The sequence below is a fragment of the Salvelinus fontinalis genome, chromosome 5 (assembly GCF_029448725.1).
Source record: "Salvelinus fontinalis isolate EN_2023a chromosome 5, ASM2944872v1, whole genome shotgun sequence".
Classification (NCBI taxonomy): Eukaryota; Metazoa; Chordata; class Actinopteri; order Salmoniformes; family Salmonidae; genus Salvelinus; species Salvelinus fontinalis.
The window spans coordinates 43486045-43505807 of record NC_074669.1 but is presented as its reverse complement, the minus strand read 5'-3'; the positions used below and the strand labels follow the sequence as shown (position 1 = coordinate 43505807).

General features: G+C 43.1%; 1 protein-coding gene across 2 annotated transcripts in view; it reads right to left on the bottom strand.

The window, feature by feature from the left end:
* The window catches only part of LOC129855637 (cytosolic phospholipase A2-like), a 52587-nt gene that overhangs the window by 31440 nt on the left and 1384 nt on the right, over positions 1-19763 (bottom strand). The window lies entirely within an intron of this gene.

Below are 19763 nucleotides of genomic sequence, written 5' to 3'. Positions count from 1 at the left end.
GGGAAGTGGACAAGTTCTCCCTGGAGATCAATTCTTGAAAAGCTCCAATTTCTTCTGGAAAGTCCGGACTGCTGTTATGATATCACACACTGTGTTGTCCCGTCCTTGCAGCTTAACATTCAGTTGATTAAGGTGTGATGTAATGTCTGTCAAAAATGCAACTGTTTCCATCTTCTCCTCATCTTTCAAAAACTCAGAAAATTGAGTTGCCTTGTCACTCTTTTGCCCTGATAAGAAATCTTTGATTTCCTCCTAAACGGCCCAACACAGGACAGATTGACCAATTATGCAGTGATATGATGTCAGGTCAGGGTTGTCGTCTTTCAAACGTGCAACCAGTCCCCTCCCTCTTCAAATCATGGCTGGAGCTCACTGACTTCAGATCTATCCCCCTTTTTGTCAGCATCCCTTTGATGTTGAGTCCTTGACCGCTGGCTACGTCCCTTCCGTCTTCAAGAGAGCGAGAGTTGCACCCCTTCTGAAAAAACCTACACTCGATCCCTCCGATGTCAACAACTACAGACCAGTATCCCTTCTTTCTTTTCTCTCCAAAACTCTTGAACGTGCCGTCCTTGGCCAGCTCTCCTGCTATCTCTCTCAGAATGACCTTCTTGATCCAAATCAGTCAGGTTTCAAGACTAGTCATTCAACTGAGACTGCTCTTCTCTGTGTCACGGAGGCGCTCCGCACTGCTAAAGCTAACTCTCTCTCCTCTGCTCTCATCCTTCTAGACCTATCGGCTGCCTTTGATACTGTGAACCATCAGATCCTCCTCTCCACCCTCTCCGAGCTGGGCATCTCCGGCGCGGCCCACGCTTGGATTGCGTCCTACCTGACAGGTCGCTCCTACCAGGTGGCGTGGCGAGAATCTGTCTCCGCACCACGTGCTCTCACCACTGGTGTCCCCCAGGGCTCTGTTCTAGGCCCTCTCCTATTCTCGCTATACACCAAGTCACTTGGCTCTGTCATATCCTCACATGGTCTCTCCTATCATTGCTATGCAGACGACACACAATTAATCTTCTCCTTTCCCCCCTCTGATAACCAGGTGGTGAATCGCATCTCTGCATGTCTGGCAGACATATCAGTGTGGATGACGGATCACCACCTCAAGCTGAACCTCGGCAAGACGGAGCTGCTCTTCCTCCCGGGGAAGGACTGCCCGTTCCATGATCTCGCCATCACGATTGACAACTCCATTGTGTCCTCCTCCCAGAGTGCTAAGAACCTTGGCGTGATCCTGGACAACACCCTGTCGTTCTCAACTAACATGAAGGCGGTGACCCGTTCCTGTAGGTTCATGCTCTACAACATTCGCAGAGTACGACCCTGCCTCACGCAGGAAGCGGCGCAGGTCCTAATCCAGGCACTTGTCATCTCCCGTCTGGATTACTGCAACTCGCTGTTGGCTGGGCTCCCTGCCTGTGCCATTAAACCCCTACAACTCATCCAGAACGCCGCAGCCCGTCTGGTGTTCAACTTTCCCAAGTTCTCTCACGTCACCCCGCTCCTCCGCTCTCTCCACTGGCTTCCAGTTGAAGCTCGCATCCGCTACAAGACCATGGTGCTTGCCTACGGAGCTGTGAGGGGAACGGCACCTCCGTACCTTCAGGCTCTGATCAGGCCCTACACCCAAACAAGGGCACTGCGTTCATCCACCTCTGGCCTGCTCGCCTCCCTACCTCTGAGGAAGTACAGTTCCCGCTCAGCCCAGTCAAAACTGTTCGCTGCTCTGGCACCCCAATGGTGGAACAAACCCCCTCACGACGCCAGGTCAGCGGAGTCAATCACCACCTTCCGGAGACACCTGAAACCCCACCTCTTTAAGGAATACCTAGGATAGGATAAAGTAATCCTTCTAACCCCCCCCCCCCCCCCCTAAAAGATTTAGATGCACTATTGTAAAGTGGTTGTTCCACTGGATATCATAAGGTGAATGCACCAATTTGTAAGTCGCTCTGGATAAGAGCGTCTGCTAAATGACTTAAATGTAATGTAAATGTATGGCCTCAGGTACAGTACCAGAAGTTTGGACACTCATTCCTACTCATTCCAGGGATTTTCTTTATTTTTACTACATTGTAGAATAATAGTGAAGACATCAAAACTATGAAATATGTATTTTTTTTTAACAAATCGGAATATATTTTATATTTCAGATTTTTCAATTTAGCCATCCTTTGCCTTGATGACAGTTTTGCACACTTAACATTCTCTCAACCAGCTTAATGACGTAGTCAGCTGGAATGCAATTCAATTAACAGGTGTTCCTTTGAGCCAATCAGTTGTGTTATGACAAGGTATGGGTGGTATACAGGAGAGAGCACTATTTGGTAAAAGACCAAGTCCATACTATTGCAAGAACAGCTCAAATAAGCAAAGAGAAATGACATTCCATCATTACTTTAAGACATGAATGTCAGTCAATGCGGAACATTTCATGAACTTTGAAAGTTTATTCAAGTGCAGTCACAAAAACCATCAAGCGCTATGATGAAACTGCCTCTCATCAAAACCGCCACAGGAAAGGGAGACCCAGACTTACCTCTGCTGCAGAGGATAAGTTCATTACAGTTACCACCTTCAGAATATGCAGCCCAAATAAATGCTTCACAGAGTTCAAGTAACAGACACATCTCAACATCAACTATTCAGAGGAGACTGCGTGAATTAGGCCTTCATGGTCGAATCGCCGCAAAGAAACCACTACTAAAGGACACAAATAAGAAGAAGAGACTTGCTTGGGCCAAGAAACCCGAGCAATGGACATTAGACCGGTGGAAATCTGTCCTTTGGACTGATGAGTCCACATGAGATTTTTGGTTCCGACTGCTGTGTCTTTGTGAGACGCAGAGTAGGTGAACGGATGATCTCCGCATGTGTGGTTCCCACTGTGAAGCATGGAGGAGGAGGTAAGATGGTGTAGGGGTGCTTTGCTGGTGACACTATCAGTGATTTATTTAGAATTCAAGGCAAATTTAAACAACATGGCTACTACAGCATTCTGCAGTGATACACCATCCCATCTGGTTTGCGCTGGGACTATCATTTGTTTTTCAACAGGACAATGACCCAACACACCTTCAGGCTTTGTAAGGACTATTTGACTAAGAAGGAGAGTGATGAAGTGCTGCATCAGATGACCTGGCCTCCACAATCACCCGACCTCAACCCAATTGAAATGGTTTGGGATGAGTTGGACCGCAGAGTAAAGGAAAAGCAGCCAACAAGTGCACAGCATATGTGGGAACTCCTTCAAGACTGTTCGAAAATCATTCCAGGTGAAGCTGGTTGAGAGAATGAAAAGAGTGTGCAAAAGCTGTCATCAAGGCAACGGGTGGCTACTTTGAAGCATCTCAAAATTAAAATATATTTTATTTTGTTTAACACTTTTTTTGTTACTACATGATTCCATGTGTTATTTTAAAGTTTTGATGTCGTCACTATTATTCTTCTATGTAGAAAATAGTACAAAAACCCTTGAATGAGTAGGTGTGTCCAAACCTTTGACTGGTACTGCAAATCTTCTTCCCGTGTGTGTGCTTCTAAATTTGTTAAGCCCAACAGCTCCTCACAGAATTCCTCTTTGTTTCGTTTTAAAATCTGACAAACACAAGAAGCTGGGCACTATCAGTGTTATTTGTTGATTCACCCAGAACTAATGAACTGCATGGTGCATACTGAATGGCCTCATCAAGTTGTGAAGTTAAATCTTCAGCTAATATTTCACCTTTATTTAACCAGGTTGGCTAGTTGAGAACAAGTTCTCATTTGCAACTGCGACCTGGCCAAGATAAAGCAAAGCAGTGTGACACAGACAACAACACAGAGTTACACATGGAGTAAACAATAAACAAGCCAATAACACAATAAACAAGTCAATGACACAGTAGAAAAAATAAAGTATATATACAGTGTGTGCAAAAGGCATAAAGAGGTAGGCAATAAATAGGCCATAGGAGCGAATAATTACAATTTAGCAGATTAACACTGGAGCGATGAATGAGCAGATGATGATGTGCAAGTAGAGATAGTGGTGTGCAAAAGAGCAGAAAAGTAAATAAAATAAAAACAGTATGGGGATGAGGTAGGTAGATTGGGTGGGCTATTTAGAGATGGACTATGTACAGCTGCAGCGATCGGTTAGCTGCTCAGATAGTTGATGTTTAAAGTTGGTGAGGGAAATAAAAGTCTCCAACTTCAGCGATTTTTGCAATTCGTTCCAGTCACAGGCAGCAGAGAACTGGAAGGAAATGCGGCCAAATGAGGTGTTGGCTTTTGGGATGATCAGTGAGATATACCTGCTGGAACGTGTGCTATGGGTGGGGGTTGTTATCGTGAACTGAGATAAGGCAGAGTTTTACCTAGCATAGACTTATAGATGACCTGGAGCCAGTGGGTCTGGCGACAAATATGTAGCGAGGGACAGCCGACTAGAGCATACAGGTCGCAGTGGTGGGTGGTATAAGGTGATTTGGTAACAAAACGGATGGCACTGTATCCAGTTTGCTGAGTAGAGTATTGGAAGCCATTTTGTAGATGACATCGCCTAAGTCGAGGATCGGTAGGATAGTCAGTTTTACTAGGGTAAGTTTGGCGGCGTGAGTGAAGGAGGCTTTTTTGAGAAATAGAAAGCCGATTCTAGATTTGATTGGGTTGCAACAATGGCGGCAAATAGTTTTAGAAAGAGAGGGTCCAGCTGTCTAGCCCAGCTGATTTGTACGGGTCCAGGTTTTGCAGCTCTTTCAGACCATCTGCTGTCTGGATTTGGGTGAAGGAGAAGTTGGGGAGGCTTGGGCGAGTAGCTGCTAGTTGCGGCAGAATGAATAAATACTTTTCCATCCACTCAACTTTGAATATACGGTTTTCAGAGTCAACCCCTTTTTTTAACAAGCCATATTAACAAAGATAATGGTAACTAAGCTCCTTCTATCTGTGATATTTAGTTGAATTGCCGTCAAATCTTTCTGTTTTGCTGCCTGCTTGTCCCAAAGTTCAACAGAGGATATTTGGATTAATGTGACTGGGTAAGACGCGGCCTCTTGTATTTGCATATAACCACGCGATTGGATTAGACAGGCACTATTAGCGGTGGGCGTTGCTTCGAGAGAGAGCGAGAACGAGAGGTTGCTGAGTTAAAGAGGCCGCTGAGCCGGGTAGTAAAAAAAAAAAGATGTCTAAAAAAATAATGTATTCACTTTTATATAACAAAATGCGACCCGGATTGACCCTTCTGAGTCCGGAACTCTGACCGCGGTCCGCAAGTTGAGTTTGGCTGATGTAAGGGATGGTGTGGTAGCATCGAGACTGGTGACGCACAGTGAATCATCATGTAAGGCAGTATTCAAACTTTTTCTGCGGGGACCCATTGTTTTCACAATAATTTCTTGCGACCCCACCCCAAATCTAATGACACAACATTAGAGTCGGTAAATTGATATTATTACATCAACAAATAACCAAAAAATCTCTCATCAAAATAAAAAGAAAACAGTAAATAAATGTACTCAATAAAATTGTAAATTTCAAATGATCTTTCTCAAAAGAAATTGCATATTGTTCCATACAATAATCTGTACTCATTCATTTTTGTAAAGAAAAAAAAAATGCTTGTATTTACTTTTACTTTGGTGACCCCACTGCAGTTCCACCGAAACCCCGACTTAGAATACCACTGATGTAAGGGATGGTGTGGTAGCATCTACAGACTGGCAGTTAGTGAAAAAATGTATTTGTGCTTGTGTGTGAAACGGTTTATTTTTACGTAACCTTTATTTAACTAGGCAAGTCAGTTAAGAACAAATTCTTATTTACAATGACGGCCTACACCGGCCAAAGCTGGGCCAATTGTGCACCGCCCTATGGGACTCACAATCACAGCCGGTTGTGGGACCTCACGATATGCCTCTAGCACTGAGATGCAGTGCCTTAGACCGCTGCGCTACTCGGGAGCCGGTCAGGTTTACTGCAACAGTGATGATGCAAATACTAAAATAATGCCTTGAAATAACTGTGTAACTGGTTAGCAACTACTGTAGTGAGTGTAGGACCGGGGAGAGAGGAAGTGTGCTAAAGCCACAGGACTGAGATAAGCCTGTGTGTGTGTGTGTGTGTGTGCGTGCGTGCGTGTGTGCGTGCGTGCGTGCGTGCGTGCGTGTGTGAGTGAGTGAGTGAGAGAGAGAGGCCTATGTGACGCAATGAAGGAAAAGATGCTACCACAGTCTAATAATGTTGTGTGTGTGTTACCGCGCGTGTGTGTCTCACAAGCTCAGTGTGGCTAAAAGGCTTTCCTCAGTTCTCACTTGTTCAATAAAGCGTAGCATTTCTGTGAGCAGTTCATGCACGTATTGTGGGTGTGTGTGTTCGCAGTGCTGGTCACGTAGTTTGAATGGATGGTCCAAGTTTTGAATGAGCTTGTTCGGGGTCTGCGACGTGGTGACCTGCATATGCACCATATTTCTGAACGATCCACAAAGCAATAAGAGCTGAGTAGATTGGACAGGAACACAGACACAGCAGGGCCTGACGCTCTGCCACTACGGAGTGGTCGCCTGGTACTTTAGCTGCCAGGGACATTAAAGAAAGCAGTGCCAATGTGCTTAGTAATAACTACCGGCATCATTATTGGATTAATGGAATGGAATAACAATAATGGTTGATCACATTTAAATGACAATATCATGACTGCATTTCTATGTTCCTAAGCACTAAGCCATGGTCAGAGAATGTAGACTATTTCTCTCTATTTTAACATCATATTCCAAACTCCTTTCACAGACATACCAGTAACTAACATGCAGTAATATGCCATGTTGGAACACTTGTGTTATTATGTTAAGGTATCACTCTGCTCATAGAGAGCGGCGGGACACAATAGCATTTAATGAACCTAAATGCCGTGACTTTGATCCAAATGAAAGTCAATAACAAAAATGAAGATAGAATTATAACATTTTACATGGCCAGTAGGGCAGAGAATTACCAGGGACCTCAAGTTATGATATTATCACGACACTTTGCTGCCGATACGATATGTATTGCGATTCTCCCGATTCTATATTTATTGCGATTCGATGTTCCAAACCTATTGCTCACCGTATGTCTGCCACAGAGGGAAGAGAGAGAGCCTTGAGAAAACAAGTTTTGATCAGTCATGGAAATAAGAGCTGAAAACAAATTGCTTCCCTATGTAAAAAGAAGATGGACAACAAGCTATGAAGGAAAAGTACTGGAGTTTTGGTGGAGGTACAGCCAACTAGCTAGATATTGTCAAAAAAATAATATCCTGATATGTAACCGCATCGAGCTTCAACTTTCAAATCATTTCCTAGGAGTTTTCCGGACCTCACTAAAACTCAAACTCTGGTTACGGCGCTGAATTTAACATGCAGTCCACAGAGATACTGTCTTCTAGCACTCATTGCTAGATTAGCCATGTCCCACTGGGCACACCACGTAATTTCAAAGTGGACATTTTGTTCATATTCGGATGAGACGTTGATCAACGAGATTGTTCACCCACTGAAAAAAAGAGCCAGAAGTTTGTTGAATTCCCTATGTGTTATCACTATACTTCAACCATCTAAAAGCACAACCAATGGAAAAGCAATACCTGATTTTGGGTTTCGCCATCTAAATGCGTCATCACTGCGCTTTCAATCACTTCAAAGCACAACAAAGTTCAAAATGGGAATACAATGTCAGATATTTTGTATTTAAAAAACAACTTCATTTGTTATCACTGTGCAACATTAAATAGCACTACCAAATGACAAGGACTGCGGTTGAGATTACATTAGAAGTACACAGTGCAAGTGATCAATGCTGGTCAAGATTCTGCACAGATTATTATAGCAATTGTGAAGATCTACACAGACCTGCGACCTTTGCATGCTATCTTGAACATGCACGCGTAGGCTAACCTCAAAATGTGGCCATGGATGTGTTACTCAATTTAACACAACTGACTTAGTCTGGCTTTAATTCCAGTTTGTCTACGAATGAATCATTTATATGTTGGATTCACATTTCCATCTCAACGGGGGAGACATTTCACCACTATGACCCATTTATTGCCTTACCTCCCTAATCTTACTACATTTGCATACACTGTACATAGATCTTTCTATTGTGTTATTGACCGTACATTTGTTTATCCCATGTGTAACTCTGTGTTGTTTTGTCGCACTGTTTGCTTTATCCTGGCCAGGTCGCAGTTGTAAATGAGAACTTGTTCTCCTCTCAGGAGCTTACACTCCCTCTTTGGCGCTCTGGTTATTCCAAAAGGAAGGCGCTTGAGTGATAAAAGTTGTCAGTTTTCTGCAGCTGGGTTCAAGAAGTATTTGCCAAAAAACACTAGACGTGTTGAGTGTGGAGAACACTCGCACCCCGGATAACTTTGGTGCTATATCCTCCAAGGTGGGTAAGATGAACCCCTCCCGTTTCACTGCTTTGTTGAGTCATTTTAGGTCCATGCATGTTCTCATTGTGACAATTCTTCTTCATCACCAGCACCATGGGAGCACACCAATCAGTAGGCTCGGTGACTTCCTCAATGATGTACCTTCTTTCTATTCTGTCAAATTCTTCCACCGCTTTTGGAACGAGTGGAAAAGGAATTCTGAGTGGCGAAGTCAGAGAATAGGGGACTGCATCCGGCCTAAATCAATCTTAACTGCTTCACAGTTCAGTAACACATCTGTGTTGATCTCGTCTCCTCTGAGGACCAAACCCATCTGACATGCAACAGTTTTGCTCAGTAGGTTATTTGTATATGGTCACAAAGATCCAGAATTTGTACTTTTATTATGTTTTGCTCGGTTGTGGTTTGGAATTTTCCTTATACGCAATCAATCTGCCACCTGGGCTGCAGAAGTCTAGTTCAGTGTTGACCAGCTGAGGGCACTGTGGCAAACTCTATTACTTGCTCGAAGACATCATTGTAATATCTGTGTCAATTTTACATGTGTGCCATTCACTGGGAGCTCAACATGACTCATCAGAATCGGACTGCCTTGTAACTGACCGTAAAAGAATGTCCTTCGCTTTTCCTCAGTCATTTCTTCAACCATTTTTGTTTTGCATGCAATCTCTTAAAGTGCCACATTTTGTTACACTACCAGCATCTTTTATTGCGAGCATGACAATTTTTACTATCATGGCTGCGGTTACAACGTGAGCAATTTCCCTATTTTGACTCTTTGCTTTTAACTTTTTGCCCTGGCCCCCTGTATTCTTTTTAGAATGTTTGTAACTCTGTGGTTTGTGTCTCACCTCGTCAACTTCATTATGGGCTCCGGCGCACATGGCTGTGTGTTGCTTCTTTATCTGCTCTGACTGGCGTGCAATTTCAATCGCCTTCTCCAGTGTCAGACTCCAGTTGTAGCTTTTGTGAAACATCACTGTCCATAATGCCAATCACAATCCTGTCCCTTATTTGTTAGTCCTTTGTAATGCCAAACTCGCAGTGTTCAGCTAGCTCATATAGATTCCTCACAAACTATAAAACAGTCTCTCCCCCTTTTTAATCCGCTTAAGGCCCGCATGGACTGTGTGATTTTAGATGTGATTTTAAAATGTCCACGTTGTTGTTGGCAAATTTTTAAGTTGGAAACAACCTTTGAACGTCTTGGCCAGGGGCGGATTGGACCATTTTTGTTGGGTGGGCTGGTAAAAATGAAGACCTACAAAAACATCTTGTTTATATAAAGTACCAGTCAAAGGTTTGGACACACCTACGGTACTCATTTAAGTTTTTTAAAACTATTTTCTACATTATAGAATAATATTGAATACATCAAACCTATGAAATAACACATATAGAATCATGTAGTAACCAAAAAAGTGTTAAACAAATACAAATATATTTTATACTTGAGATTCTTCAAAGCAGCCACCCTTTGCCTTGATGACATCTTTGCACACTCTTGGCATTCTCTCAACCAGCTTCACCTGGAATGCTTTTCCAACAGTCTTGAAGGAGTTCCCACATATGCTGAGCACTTGTTGGCTGCTTTTCTTTCGTTCTGCAGTCCAACTCATCCCAAATCATCACAACCGGGTTACGGTCAGGTGATTGTGGAGGCCAGGTCATCTGATGCAGCACTCCATCACTCTCCTTCTTGGTCAAATAGCCCTTACACAGCCTAGAGGTGTGTTTTGGGTCATTGTCCTGTTGAAAAACAAATTATAGTCCCACTAAGCGCAAACCTGATGGGATGGCGTATCGCTGCAGAATGCTGAGGTAGCCATGCTGGTTAAGTGTACATTGACTTCTAAATAAATTACCCACAGTGTCACCAGCAAAGCATCCACACACCATCACACCTCCTCCATGCTTCACGGTGGGAACCACACATGCGGAGATCATCCGTTCACCTACTCTGCGTCTCACAAAGACACAGTGGTTGGAACCAAAAATCTCATATTTGGACTCATCAGATCAAAGGACAGATTTCCACCGGTCTAATGTCCATTGCTCGTGTTTCTTGGCCCAAGCAAGTCTCTTCTTCTTATTGCTGTCCTTTAGTAGTGGTTTCTCTGCAGCAATCCAACCATGAAGGCCTGATTCACGCAGTCTCCTCTGAACAGTTGATGTTGAGAGGTGTCTGTTACTTGAACTCTGCCTGGTGCAAGCTTAGGTGTAGTTAATTGCTGATTTTTGAGGCTGGTAACTGTAATGAACTTATCCTCTGCAGCAGAGGTAACTTCCTTTCCTGTGTTGAGGTCCTCATGAGAGCCAGTTTCATCATAGCACTTGAAGAAACTTTCAAAGTTCTTGAAATGTTCCGCATTGACTGACAATCATGTGTTAAAGTAATGACGGACTGTCGTATCTCTTTGCTTATTTGAGCTGTTCTTGCCATAATATGGACTTGGTATTTTACTAAATAGGGCTATCTTCTGTATACCACCCCTACCTTGTCACAACACAACTGACACATTAAACAACTGACGCATCAAACGCATTAACCTTTTCATATGCGAGTTCCAAATATCTCTAACGGTCGCCCCAGCGTGAGTTATTTTATGCACGAGATGTCAGAATGCACTCACTGTTCCCAAATGTGATTATTACACAACAGGACAGTTAATACACACTGCCTGCTAATTATCTATAGGCTATGTTTCAACTTGTCAATTTCAAATTATTTTCTAACAAGTTAAATTTTCAAGCAACAGTTTGAATTGAGGTGTATTCCACCTCCTCATTAATTCAATTTAGCGTTACGGAAAATGTATGTTGGAGCCTTTACTGAGCCGGATAAACTTCTCTTTTTGAGGACAGCCCACCTCACTTCACTCATGCCTGCATATATTTGCGCAGTCTTGCAAGAATTGGAACATTTTCTTGCTGGCGCTCGCTTTGCCTTCCTTGTTGTTTTCCTTACACATAATAACTTTGGACATGTGTGCGTTCCTATCAAAGTAAGTTCCTTATTTTCTGTATATCGCGTTGTCATTTCTACTGTAGGCGTATATTGTATGTATGTATGTAGTATAATGTATTTACAAGTACTGATGACAAATAAAGCATTCCGATTCTAAAACCATGACATAATTTTCTGGAATTTTCCAAGCTGTTTAAAAGGCACAGTCAACCTAGTGTATGTAAACTTCTGACACACTGGAATTGTGATACAGTGAATTACATGTGAAATAATAATGTTAACCAGCCACGTCACGGACACCAACATCTTGCTTCCGGACAAGTTAAACACCTTCTTCGCTCTCTTTGAGGATAACACAGTGCCAAAGACGAGGACCGCTACCAAGGACTGTGGGCTCTCCTTCTCCGTGGCCGACGGGAGTAAAGAGCCTACCTTTTCATGGTTGTTTGATCAATAGGGCTGAATTTCCTAAATGAAAGAGGACTCCAGTGGTATTTACATATTTGCAGAAATCCATTCAGGTGTATTTTGAGGCTTTTGGCGAACGCGTTCGAATTATCTAAAGTCGTGGTGGTGCTACTGCCTGTAAACACAGCCCAGAGATGTTTTTATTAGGTTTTATTTACTTCAGTGTCTATTAATTGTCCAAACGCACAGCCGTTTTCCCACTCTACAGTATTGTTATAGAATTTCCACAAATGCATTAGCATACATCTTTCCAAAACATTCTATGAATTTATGGTAATGTGAAAATTACCATATCTAAGTGCTCGCATGTCAGAAAAACAAGAAAAAAAAAGGTGTCATATTCTTCCTATTTCATGTTCCTAAAACGCTGTCAGTTCCACTTTAAGCAGACAGGCAGACAGAGAGCGAACAAGAATAAGCACAGAGTGAAGGAAAACAAAATGGCTAGAGCTATAGTTCTAATGGTGTGTTGTATCTCTTGTGGTGTTTTTACATAATTGTAAATGTGACAAGATAAGCTGTCATCTTGAATTGCTTTGTTTTCTCAATTATTTCTCACTGCCGTATGAACGTATGTTTATATATACACACACTGAACAAAAATATAAACACAACATGTTAAGTGTTGGTCCCATGTTTCATGAGCTGAAATAGAGGATCCCAGAAATGATCCATATGCACAAAACAGTTTGTGCACACATTTGTTTACATCCCTGTTAGTGAGCATTTCTCCTTTGCCAAGATAATAAATCCACCTGACAGGTGTGGCTTATCAAGAAGCCGATTAAACAGCATGATCATTACACAGGTGCACCTTGGCTGTGGACAATAAAAGGCCACTAAAATGTGCAGTTTTGTCACACAACAAAATGCCACAGATGGCTCAAGTTGAGGGAGCGTGCAAATGGCTGACTGCAGGAAACAGCTTTACCAAAGCTGTTGCCAGAGAATTGAATGTTAATTTCTCTACCATAAGCCGCCTCCAGCGTCATTTTAGAGAATTTGGCAGTACCTCCAACCAGCATCACAACCTGCAGATCACGTGTATGGCGTCGTGTGGGCGAGCAGTTTGCTGATGTCAATGTTGTGAACAGAGTGCTCCATGGTGACGGTAAACTTATGGTATGGGCAGGCATAAGCTACGGACAACGAACACAATTGCATTGTATCGATGGCAATTTGAATGCACAGAGATACCGCGACGAGATCCTGAGGCCCATTGTCATGCCCTTCATCCGCCGCCATCACCTCATGTTTCAGCATGATAATGCTCGGGCCCGTGTCGCAAGGATCTGTACACAATTCCTGGAAGCTGAAAATGTCCCAGTTCTTCCATGACCTGGCATACTCACCAGACATGTCACGCATTGAGAATGTTTGGGATGTTCTTGATCGACGTGTATGACAGCGTGTTCCAGTTCCCACCAATATCCAGCAACTTTGCACAGCCATTGAAAAGGAGTGGGACAACATTCCACAGACCACAATCCACAGCCTTATCAACTCTATGTGAAGAAGATGTGTCACACTGTATGAAGCAAATGATGGTCACACCAGATAATGACATGTTTTCTGATCCAATCCCCTACCTTTTTTTAAGGTATCTGTGACCAACAGATGCATATGTAACTCGTTTCAGGAAGCTAGACGTATGTCGCGTGTTACTTCTTCACAGGAGAGCCATTTGAACATAATGATTTTTAAAAATCAAAATACGATTTTGGGCAGAAATGCCTTCTGGAACATGTGAACTTTCATGTGCCTTAATAACAAACTTGTATGCCATCTGTAAATACGAATACAATTGTTAAATTACCAGCCTAGTTGGTTTTGCCACAGAAAAAGAAAGCAACCCTCCCGCTAGCCATGATTGGCTGAGATAATGAGTGGCCTGGTCATGCTGAGAGATGAGGACGGATTGGTCTGCCATGTAGCACGCTTCTGTCTATATTATGAGCTGGTCAGTATGTGTAGGTAATCCTTTTTAACACGGCTTTTTGAAAGATATCACGTAGTAGAAGTGCATAAGTGTTGCGCTCCACTCTCTGGAGGGCCGAGTTTTGAAATCAGTGGAATTAGAGTATGATAGCTAAGGAGATGGAGAAAATTCTGCCGTTTGATTTCAAATATGCAGACAGAATCGAAAAGAGAACAGACAGAAGGCTGTTGTAAAACACCTGCCTCTGGATTACATCTTCAAACTAAGGGCAACCATGGCATCCGTGACAGAGGGAGAAGCGTCCATCCATGTATACGGGTAAGAGAGTCTAGCTAGCTACATTTTCAGATATTACACATTTCTAATTTTGTCAGAAAGTCATTTTAATTTCAAGTTAAAGTGTACTGTTAGCTGGCTAGCTAGCTAGCGTCACGTGTATGATCTGTGTAGTAATATTATTTGTATCTCAGAAGCATTTGCATTGCTAGTTATAGCCATGTTAGCTAGCTAAAATTGAACATGGTTGGTTAGCTACCTGCAGATTCATGCAGGGTAGTAATGTTATGAGTTGGGATAATGGTTAATTGTTTAGCTAGCTAGCTACATGTCTAAACAAAATACTCTGCTATGCAAGTCACTATTTCAACACAATGTTTATGATGTCACTGCGACAACTGTCGATAGACATAGCTGGTAAATTCACTCTGGCTATCTACTCCAATTTCAGAGCACTCTCGTCTGAGTGTGCCAGATCGCAGAATAACTGATGAATTTACGAACTCTCAACACCTTTTAAATATGGCCGGTGTCAGTAAACGCTGGCAAAAATGTTTTATTAAATTGTTTCCAGCAGCACAGTTGCAGTCACCAACGCTCTGGATAACATAAAAACAGCTTAACCAGCTCTGCTAGGGTGAGTAAAATGGTAGCTAGCAAACTAGCCAACGTTAGCTTGGGCGTTTGACTGCTGTTGTTAGGTCAGAACGCTCGGATCAACCTTACTTTTCGGCCAGAGCGCACACTGGACGCTCTGGCTGGAAAGTAAGGTTGTTTCCGAGTGTTCTGACCTAACAACGCTCCAAGAGTGAAACACTCTGAATTTACGAATGGACATTTGCTCAAAAGTGAGGTTAAAAGTTTATCAACTTACTTTCCCATTGTTCCTCAACTGTAGTGTATGATATACAATTTTCTAGCTCTGAGACTCTACTTTTATCCAATGTAAAAAACACAATTTCAACTTTTGCTACATATGACCGCATCATGTGAAGCCCATAGTGTCACATTGTATAAATTGGAGACAGGCACAGGAATACGTAATAGGGGGTTTAATACTCCACCCAAAATTACAACATGCCATGAAAAGGCTCGGGGACGAAGCCCAAAACAAACACAGGGATGTAAACACAAACAAAAGAGCGAGGTTAAACCTCTAATAAATACACGGGACAAGACCCGTAATAACAATACACGGGACGAGACCCGTATTAACAAGTGCACAACAATACACGGGACGAGACCCGTAATAACGAGTACACAATACACTCAGCACGAAAGCCAAAACAACAAAGCACAGGTATACATGAGACCAACGGACATGGGAACAATAAATGACAAAACAATGGTGAACAGAGGGCACATATATACAACTACTAAACAGGGGGAATGGAAACCTGGTGTATGTAATGAAACAGTTCAGTGACGCCTAGAGGCCGGTGATGTAGACCTCCGGAGCTGGTGCACGAGCAGCAATACCGGGGGAATCCGTGACACATAGAGTAGGGCCTAATGAATTTATTTCAATTGACTGATTTCCTTATATGAACTGTAACTCAGTAAAATTGTTGCATGTTGAGTTTATATTTTGTTCAGTATATGTATGTGTCCATATATAGACATGATTATTTTATTTTGCTACAGCAAATATAGTGTCTTATAGGCCATGTGGGATGGCCATCCTAATGATGCATGACACTATAATAATAAAATAAATCAACTCAAATTGTATTCGTTTTAAACATGAGGTGGTTAAACAAATATGAGGAGAACCATGTCTCGCCAGTCAGTGGCAGGGTCTACAGACAATTACGGACTACAAAGGCAAAACCAGCCACGTCACGGACACCGACATCTTGCTTCCGGACAAGTTAAACACCTTCTTCGCTCTCTTTGAGGATAACACAGTGCCAAAGACGAGGACCGCTACCAAGGACTGTGAGCTCTCCTTCTCCGTGGCCGACGGGAGTAAGACATTTAAGTGTGTTAACCCTCGCAAGGCTGCCGGCCCAGACGGCATCCCGAGCCACATCCTCAGAGCATGCGCAGACCAGCTGGCTGGAGTGTTTACAGACATATTCAATCTCTCCCTATCCCAGTCTACTGTTCCCACATGCTTCAAGATGTCCACTATTGTTCGTGTACCCAAGACAGCAAAGGTAACTGAACCGTAGCCCCGTAGCACTCACTGGCCAATCCCAGATTTGTCTGTCGGACTGCCAGATGGTGAAGCGTGATTCATCACTCTAGAGAACACGTTTCCACTGCTCCAGAGTCTAATAGAGGTGAGCTTTACGCCGATGCTTGGCATTGCGCATGGTGATCTTAGGCTTGTGTGTGGCTGCTCGGCCATGGAAACCCATTTCATGAAGCTCCTGACGATCAGTTTGTGTGCTGACGTTTCAACCGAGGACAGATGATATTTACGAGCTACACGCTTCTGCGGTTCCGTTTTGTGAGCATGTGTGACCTACCACTTCTCAGCTTAGCCGTTGTTGCTCCTAGACGTTTCCACTTCACAATAACAGCACTTACAGTTGACCGGGGCAGCCCACCATTGCCCCCCAGCAAAATCATATGTTTTAACCACACTATGTTGAGGTAAAAATGTGATTATAATGCTTGTATAGATGTCAACCCCAATACATGTTCATGTCATCAATCAATTGCATTACAGTTAAAAACTACTTGGACTACCACCACCAATTTTTGTATGCTATCTATGCTACAAGCGTATACAAATGGCAGTTAGCATTTTTCCTGAAAAGTGTCTTCTAAATGTTACCCAGTGAAAAAAGCCAAATATGTCCAAATCAGATTTTCCACTTTGTGGGCCTGTTACAAATCATAATGGATTTTACAAATATGCACTTTTTTGGACAGATTTGTTGAATGTGCGCCAATCCATGTGCACCAGTCGCATCTATTCCGTTTACCTCCCCGATCTCTTTCCAGGAGTTCAAACACATTTTTGTGTCTTTGAAATTCTTACGAGGTATCATAAATATGTTTTTGATTTGTGAACTTTTGTCAAAGTTCTCCATGTTTGTTGTCTAGCAACTTGTCAAGGAAGTGAGATGCAGCAATGGTGGTGGCAGCATCATGTGGCAGGGACTGGGAGACTAGTCAGGATCGAGGGAAAGATGAACAGATCCTTGATGAAAACCTGCTCCATAGCGCTCAGGACCTCAAACTGGGGCGAAGGTTCACCTTCCAACAGGACAACGACCCTAAGCACACAGCCAAGGCAACGCAGGAGTGGCTTTGGAACAAGTCTCTGAATGTCCTTAAGTGACCTAGCCAGAGCCTGGACTTGAACCCAATCGAACATCTCTGGAGAGATCTGAAAATAGCTATGCAGCGACGCTCCCCATCCAACCTGACAGAGCTTGAGAGGATCTGCAGAGAAGAATGGGGACAAACCCCAAATACAGGTGTGCCAAGCTTGTAGCGTCATACCCAAGAAGACTCGAGGCTGTAAACGCTGCCAAATGTGCTGCAACAAAGTATAAAGTAAAGGGTCTGAATACTTACGTAAATGTGAGATTTCTGTCTTTTTTTTTTATACATTTGCTAACATTTAAAAAAAACAACAGTTTTTGCTTTGTCATTATGGGATATCGATGAGGAAAAATTGCAATTTAATCCATTTTAGAATAAGGTTGTAACAAAACAAAATGTGAAAAAAGTCAAGGGGTCTGAATACTTTCCGTATGAACTGTATATACACTGCTCAAAAAAATAAAGGGAACACTTAAACACAATACAATGTAACTCCAAGTCAATCACACTTCTGTGAAATCAAACTGTCCACTTAGGAAGCAACACTGATTGACAATAAATTTCACATGCTGTTGTGCAAATGGAATAGACAAAAGGTGGAAATTATAGGCAATTAGCAAGACACCCCCAATAAAGGAGTGGTTCTGCAGGTGGTGACCACAGACCACTTCTCAGTTCCTATGCTTCCTGGCTGATGTTTTGGTCACTTTTGAATGCTGGCGGTGCTTTCACTCTAGTGGTAGCATGAGACGGAGTCTACAACCCACACAAGTGGCTCAGGTAGTGCAGCTCATCCAGGATGGCACATCAATGCGAGCTGTGGCAAGAAGGTTTGCTGTGTCTGTCAGCGTAGTGTCCAGAGCATGGAGGCGCTACCAGGAGACAGGCCAGTACATCAGGAGACGTGGAGGAGGCCGTAGGAGGGCAACAACCCAGCAGCAGGACCTTCACCTTTGTGCAAGGAGGAGCACTGCCAGAGCCCTGCAAAATGACCTCCAGCAGGCCACAAATGTGCATGTGTCTGCTCAAACGGTCAGAAACAGACTCCATGAGGGTTGTATGAGGGCCCGACGTCCACAGGTGGGGGTTGTGCTTACAGCCCAACACCGTGCATGACGTTTGGCATTTGCCAGAGAACACCAAGATTGGCAAATTCGCCACTGGCCCCTGTGCTCTTCACAGATGAAAGCAGGTTCACACTGAGCACATGAGCACATGTGACAGAGTCTGGAGACGCAGTAGAGAACGTTCTGCTGCCTGCAACATCCTCCAGCATGACCGGTTTGGCGGTGGGTCAGTCATGGTGTGGGGTGGCATTTCTTTGGAGGGCCGCACAGCCCTCCATGTGCTCGTCAGAGGTAGCCTGACTGCCATTAGGTACCGAGATGAGATCCTCAGACCCCTTGTGAGACTATATGCTGGTGCGGTTAGCCCTGGGTTCCTCCTAATGCAAGACAATCCTAGACCTCATGTGGCTGGAGTGTGTCAGCAGTTCCTGCAAGAGGAAGGCATTGATGCTATGGACTGGCCCGCCCGTTTCCCAGACCTGAATCCAATTGAGCACATCATGTCTCGCTCCATCCACCAACGCCACGTTGCACCACAGACTGTCCAGGAGTTGGCAGATGCTTTAGTCCAGGTCTGGGAGGAGATCCCTCAGGAGACCATCCGCCACCTCATCAGGAGCATGCCCAGGCGTTGTAGGGAGGTCATACAGGCACGTGGAGGCCACACACACTACTGAGCCTCATTTTGACTTGTTTTAAGGACATTACATCAAAGTTGGATCAGCCTGTAGTGTGGTTTTCCACTTTAATTTTGAGTGTGACTCCAAATCCAAACCTCCGTGGGTTGATAAATTTGATTTCCATTGATAATTTGTGTGATTTTGTTGTCAGCACATTCAACTATGTAAAGAAAAAAGTATTTAATAAGAATATTTCATTCATTCAGATCTAGGATGTGTTATTTTAGTGTTCTCTTTATTTTTTTGAGCAGTATATATATATATATATGAGATCAATCTGGTCTTGAATTCAAAGAAACAATATCCCAGGCCGTTGAAGCGACACACAGATTGATATAGCCTCCTAATATTGTACAATCTGTGTGTCGCTTCATTGGCCTGGGCTATTGTTTCTTTGAATTCAAGACCAGATTGATCTCAGCTTGTGAGAGTAGTCACTATTTCAGTCATTTGTGTGCTATTGAAAAACATTCAGCTTATGTCTTCTATCATGTATATAATATAATATTTGATGAAATGCGTTTTTAAAAAGGCAATTAACACATGTTCCCCATGTGTGGAAAATGTAAAAATGCTACTGCTCAAGTGTAGTCTATGCCACATTGCAAAAGGTATTATGCCTTTATTATAAAAGGGATTTTTCTTCAATAGTACATTTACC